Below are 6,198 nucleotides of genomic sequence, written 5' to 3' on the forward strand. Positions count from 1 at the left end.
ATAACAGATGGTAAATAAGAAAGTTGTCAACGACTAGTGGACAGGGCTAGAATTTATTACAAAGACGATAATATTGGGCTATGTCTGTTTGTTTGGTATCAACAAGGTTCCCTTGGAAACAATCCATTTGCTATGTAACATATCTTAATTTATAATCAGATGCATGTTTACATTCTGCATGCTTCCTCTCTAGTGGCACCGCTGTCCTGTGACTGATTGCCATCATAATAACATTACAAAGAGGATGCTACATTACATTTCCAGAGCGTCCACAGATTCCTTAGGGTTACAATAGCCACTAAAGGTGCAACTTGGTTGTGTCAGGATATTAAATTAGGAGCCCTTTGTGTTTAAAGTCTTACACTTGGAGGGGCATCCCACAGTAATAGAAGTATTCTCTCTCAGTGTTAAATAAACTGCTGTATACAGTCATAAAGTTCACACTTTTATTTGTTTTTACATTTTGTTTTAATAAACTTCTATTATCTGCAGACCTATAGGCTGCCATTGTAGGCAAACATGATATTTGGGCTATGAGCTGTTTAAGAAAACCCCTGATACCATTGTATGGGGGCTGCATGTAGTTGTGGGGATAGATAGGTCAAGGTGAGGTCTATAGTCTAGGTTAGGGCAGGGGCAAAAGCTGTCTCTCTCTCTCTCTGTCTCTCTCCATGTCTTTAACTCTCTATGTCTCTCTCTTGCTATCTCTCTCTCGTTTAAGGTGGCTGTAAATGAGTTTGGCATAACAGCATTGTTAAAAAAACTCATACAGATCGCTATAGAAAAATAACCCAAGTTAGGCCTGTAACATGAGGAGAATGCATCAATTAGAGTAAAATCCCAGAAAGTGTCATGAAATTGTGGTAATGTGACAGGAATCCTATATCTATGTTTAATCCGGTTTCTTTAGTGCTGAAATGGTTAATCATACTTATTTTAAATGTTTTTCTGGCTTGTGTGTTTTTAAACTTCCCCTTCACTACTTTTATCCTGAGGTCCTCAATGGAGTGGTAGTTGAAGTGGTTAGTATTGTTTATACTCTCAAAAGCTTGTCCTTAAAATAGAATGTTAGTCCAATAATAAGGTATTATTTTATGTTGCAGTACTCATTTCTTTTTTTAAGTGTGGAGAGGGAAGGGGAGAGAAAGAGAGATGGGTATATTAAATATAAATAGGGGTGCCTACAAAGCATCTGGTGAACAGCAGTGAAGAAGGAGACATGCGGTGGCATCATGGAGGAGCTGCTAACAGACGGCCACCTGTCCGTGGCTTTTATTAAGGTTACTTCCAAGTAAAGGGTTGAACTGGTTATTATTTAAGTTTGGGCTCATGGCTTACAGAGCAGATAGTTGAGTTTAAGTTAAAATTTTGTTGAAGCTCTGGGTATGGGCCACAAGCTTTCTAGATTGTTTGTTTCTTTGTGCTTTAAGTCAAAGTTGTTTGAATTGTTGTTTTGTAAACTAAGTAAAAGACCACAGCTTAGTTTCATCCGGTTTGGTGTCATGGGTTTTGATTTTATTAATTGTTTTATGGTTCTTTATATATCGTTTACAACCAAATGAGAATCCTAAAGAAGGCCTTTTTGTCCAATGAAATCCCTTACCTTGTGAAGAAGACATTCTTTACCACAAGCCCGTATGATATAGAGCAGGGTGTTTGTCTTGTGGGTTGGGTGAAGGTAATTTAGAACATATGCACAGCTCTCTGAAAACATATGTAAAATCTAGAAATGTTTACAAAAGAACAAAACACATTTTTTGGAACTAATTTTTAACATGAAACTAGCCATAAAAATAGTGGAAGTTTGCTGTGGCCCCTACTAGGGTCTCGCCACAACCAATGCCATATCCTAAATTGCCCGTTGGGTAATCCGCCTAGAGCAATGTACCCTGTGTTCCTGAAAACATATTAGATTGTTGATAACAGAGGGATTCCTTGTCCCTAAACTGATACATATAAATTAGATTTAGGATGGACATACAACTTAATGCAGATAGTATACAGTCTTAATTAACTATAGCAGTATAGTCAACATTACAGAGCATCCGCCTACATGAATGCAGCTTGAAATGATCTGTTACCTAACATATTGTTTTTGCTTTGTATTATAAGCTTGTGTTTCTCACATTTAAATTTGCTTCAGTTGATTTGAGTTTATCATGTCCTATATGGTAAACAACACTACATACATTGCTAACGCCATATCCATAAGTGATAACAATAATACAAAAGGTACCAGATGAGCTGATGAGATTTTGAGCCATCACTCAGCGTTCTATAGGCGGTCTCCAGTCTGTGTGCACTAAGGCCTGGTGGAGGCTGAGGACAACTCATCAATCGCCAGCAGTGCTGAAGGGAACAGATGTCCTTCTTTGGATTTTAAACAGACATCATTCTGCTTAAAATCTGTTTATCTTTTTTGAGATATGTTTATGTAATTCCCTTCCTGAAGAAAATCCATAGAATGTTATGAATTATCATATGCCCCTTGATCGCCACAAAGTTAGATTTGTGTGGGTTGAATGGAGATAGAGTTGCTTCTTGTTTTCAGTATTAATAAATATTTTATCTTTCTCGTAGTTTGTGTTCAGTAATGATAGTTTGTGGTGTTAAATTTTATTTGCAGATTATTAATAAAGATTGCTACATTTGCATTTATTCCATAAGGCTTTCATTCGTTTTTGTAACATGAAAACCTCTTGCAAACTCAGGCCTTTGCCCCAATAAAAAAAAACAGTCAGGAGTGGCGCTGCCATCCATGCAGCGTTTCGCCTAGTAACAATCCACAGTAACTTACCTGGTAACTGGTCTTCTTTTGGCACACCAGAGTAAGCATTTGGCGTTGGGCATGTGATTGCAAGTACATGGTAGGTGTGTGGGGGGGGGGTGCTGCCCTGGGCGAAACCTAGTACAGGAACCACCATATAATTAAAAAGAAAAACAGTTTTTCAGGTATATAAATTATCCACAGCTAGTATAAATGGGAAGAAAATGCCAAAGATATATTTGTAAACTTGCCCCAATTTGAAAAACATCCTATATTCTTATAGAATTTTCACTTACCGTATTGGCTCGGATATAGGCCGCACCCGAATATAGGCCGCACCCTAAAAGTTTGGTGCTTTTTTAAAGAAAAAGTTTTGTGAGGCTAGGTTTCCACTTGGTTTTTTTTTTGCTAAAAACGCCCATAAAAACGCCAATAGCGCCACCTGGCGTTTTTTTAGTGAAAAAACGCTGCAGCCAGATGTTAGCTGTTCTTCAATAGGAAATCGCAGAATGCCATATCCACTTGGCGTTTTTCTGTTTGGAGTTTTTCAGTCCTCTTTGGCGTTTTTCTGCTTTTTGGGCTCTGTGGCAGTTTTTCAAAATCGCAGCATGTTGACACTCTGGCGTTTTTTGCAAGGAAATCTTGGCGTTTTTCTCCAATAGAAGTCTATGGGAGAGAAAAAACGCCATGAGGCTAGGTTTCCACTTGGGTTTTTGTCCTGCGTTTTTTTTCTTGATGAAAAACGCCAAGAAAACTGCCACTGCATTTTCCTGCGTTTTGGCGTTTTTTTCTGGAGTTTTTTCTGGCGTTTTAGCCTTTCTGTGGAAATTGCTTTTTTTGACCTTAGGCAGTTTTTCCAGCCTTTACAAGTTTGAAGTTTCACCCAGCTAAAAGGGATTAGGATAAATGGCAAGTATCTGCCCCCTGATGTCATTTACTTGGTAGAGTTCTACTTAAACGCCCCGGCGGACCCTTTTGTCTCTTTTCTGTGGTTTGTAAGGCATGCTTTATTCCGAATGTCTGCTCCTCTAGGAAGAATGGCCCCAAATGATGGTGCAAATTGTTTGCGGTTGCTTTTGGCAGGCAGGATCCAGTTGGTTTGTTTGTAATGGCATGTTTGTTCCAAATGGTGTAAAATTCAATATGAACTTTGTTTTGTGTGAAACTGTTTGTTTCCAGCCTATTTCTCGTAGGACACACAGATACTGGGTCCATCCTCTGCATTGTAACTGTGGAAAAAACGCCATAAAAAACGCCAAGGCAATAAACCCACATGGCTTTTTCATGGCGTTTTTTCTCTCCCATAGACTTCTATTGGAGAAAAACGCCAAGATTTCCTTGCAAAACATGCTGCGATTTTGAAAAACTGCCACAGAGCCCCAAAAAGCAGAAAAACGCCAAAGAGGACTGAAAAAACGCCAAACAAAAAAACGCCAAGTGGATATGGCATTCTGCGATTTCCTATTGCAGAACAGCTAACATCTGGCTGCTGCGTTTTTTCACTAAAAAAACTCCAGGTGGCGCTATTGGCGTTTTTATGGGCGTTTTTAGCTAAAAAAAAACCAAGTGGAAACCTAGCCTGAAAAAGCCATGTGGGTTTACTGCCTTGGCATTTTTTATGGCGTTTTTTTCCACAGTTACAATGCAGAGGATGGACCCAGTATCTGTGTGTCCTACGAGAAATAGGCTGGAAACAAACAGTTTCACACAAAACAAAGTTCATATTGAATTCTACACCATTACAAACAAACATACGCGACGCATCAACTGGATCCTGCGTGCCAAAAGCAACAGCAAACAATTTGCACCATCATTTGGGGCCAATCTTCCTAGAGGAGCAGACATTCGGAATAAAGCAGGCCTTACAAACCACAGAAAAGAGACAAAAGGGTCCGCCGGGGCGTGTTTAAGTAGAACTCTACCAAGTAAATGACATCAGGGGGCAGATACTTGCCATTTATCCTAATCCCTTTTAGCTGGGTGAAACTTCTAACTTGTAAAGGCTGGAAAAACTGCCTAAGGTCAAAAAAAGCAATTTCCACAGAAAGGCTAAAACGCCAGAAAAAACTCCAGAAAAAACGCCAAAACGCAGGTAAATGCAGCGGCAGTTTTCTTGGCGTTTTTCCTGGCGTTTTTCATCAAGAAAAAAACGCAGGACAAAAACCCAAGTGGAAACCTAGCCTAATAGATATGCTGCCACTCTGTCCCCCCACCCCTGAGATATGCTGCCACTCTGCCCTCCCCCCATATATGCTGCCACTCTGTCCCCCCACCCCGGAGATATGCTGCCACTCTGTCCCCCCGAGATATGCTGCCACTCTGTCCACCCCCCCCGATATGCTACCACTCTGCCACCCCCCGAGATATGCTGCCACTCTGTCCACCCCCGATATGCTGCCACTCTGTCCACCCCCCCGAAATGCTACCACTCTGCCACCCCCGAGATATGCTGCCACTCTGTCCACCCCCCCGAAATGCTACCACTCTGCCACCCCCCGAGATATGCTGCCACTCTGTCCACCCCCCCGATATGCTGCCACTCTGCCACCCCCCGAGATATGCTGCCACCCCCCGAGATATGCTGCCACTCTGTCCACCCCCCGATATGCTGCCACTCTGCCATCCCCCGAGATATGCTGCCACTCTGTCCTCCCCCCCTGGAGATATGCTGCCACTCGGTCCCCCAACTTACCAGAGCAGACTCCCGGGTGTCTTGCGGGGCCGGCGGGGGACATCTACGCAATACACGTATACAAGATGTCCCCCGCCGGCCCCGCAAGACACTCGGGAGTCTGCTCTGGTAAGTCTTGGGGGCAGAGGTAAAATGCATTGTGCGGACGTTCACCGGCTGCGGCGATGCGCGTAAACAACCTCCGCAGCCGGCATTTGTCTGCAAGATGTGCTTTAACAATCTCCCTTGCCGGGACTCCCCTCGTGGGAATTCCCGGCAAGGGAGATTGTTAAAGCACATCGAGCAGACGTGCCGGCAGCGGAGGCTGTTTACGCGTGCATTGCTGCAGCTGGTGAACGTCTGCGCAATGTGCTTAGACAATCTCCCGTGCCGGCAACCCCCCCTGGAAAGTGCCGGCAGGGGAGGCTGTCTGAGCGTATCAGAGAGTAGGATGCAAGTCCCCTGCACCGCTGCGGGGGATCTGTATCCTAACCCTGCTGACTGCCCGGCGCCCGGAACTGCATGTCCCGGGCGTCGGGCGCTAGACCCCGAATATAGGCCGCACCCCCACTTTAAAGACTTAAAGTGCGGCCTATATTCGGGCCAATACGGTATTTTAAGTTTTCTATTTTTTTTTTAGGTTTTTGGTTGATGGCAAACGAGCCCCCTGCTGGCGACCAATAGAGTCGCTCGTACAGACTTCTAAAACCCTGGCCCAGCTACTTGGCCGGCAGAGACCACTGGTCTCCCTGCTACAACA

Source organism: Sceloporus occidentalis, unplaced genomic scaffold (genome assembly GCF_023333645.1).
Source record: "Sceloporus occidentalis isolate IW3139 unplaced genomic scaffold, rSceOcc1.0.p SCAF_37, whole genome shotgun sequence".
NCBI classification, from domain to species: Eukaryota; Metazoa; Chordata; class Lepidosauria; order Squamata; family Phrynosomatidae; genus Sceloporus; species Sceloporus occidentalis.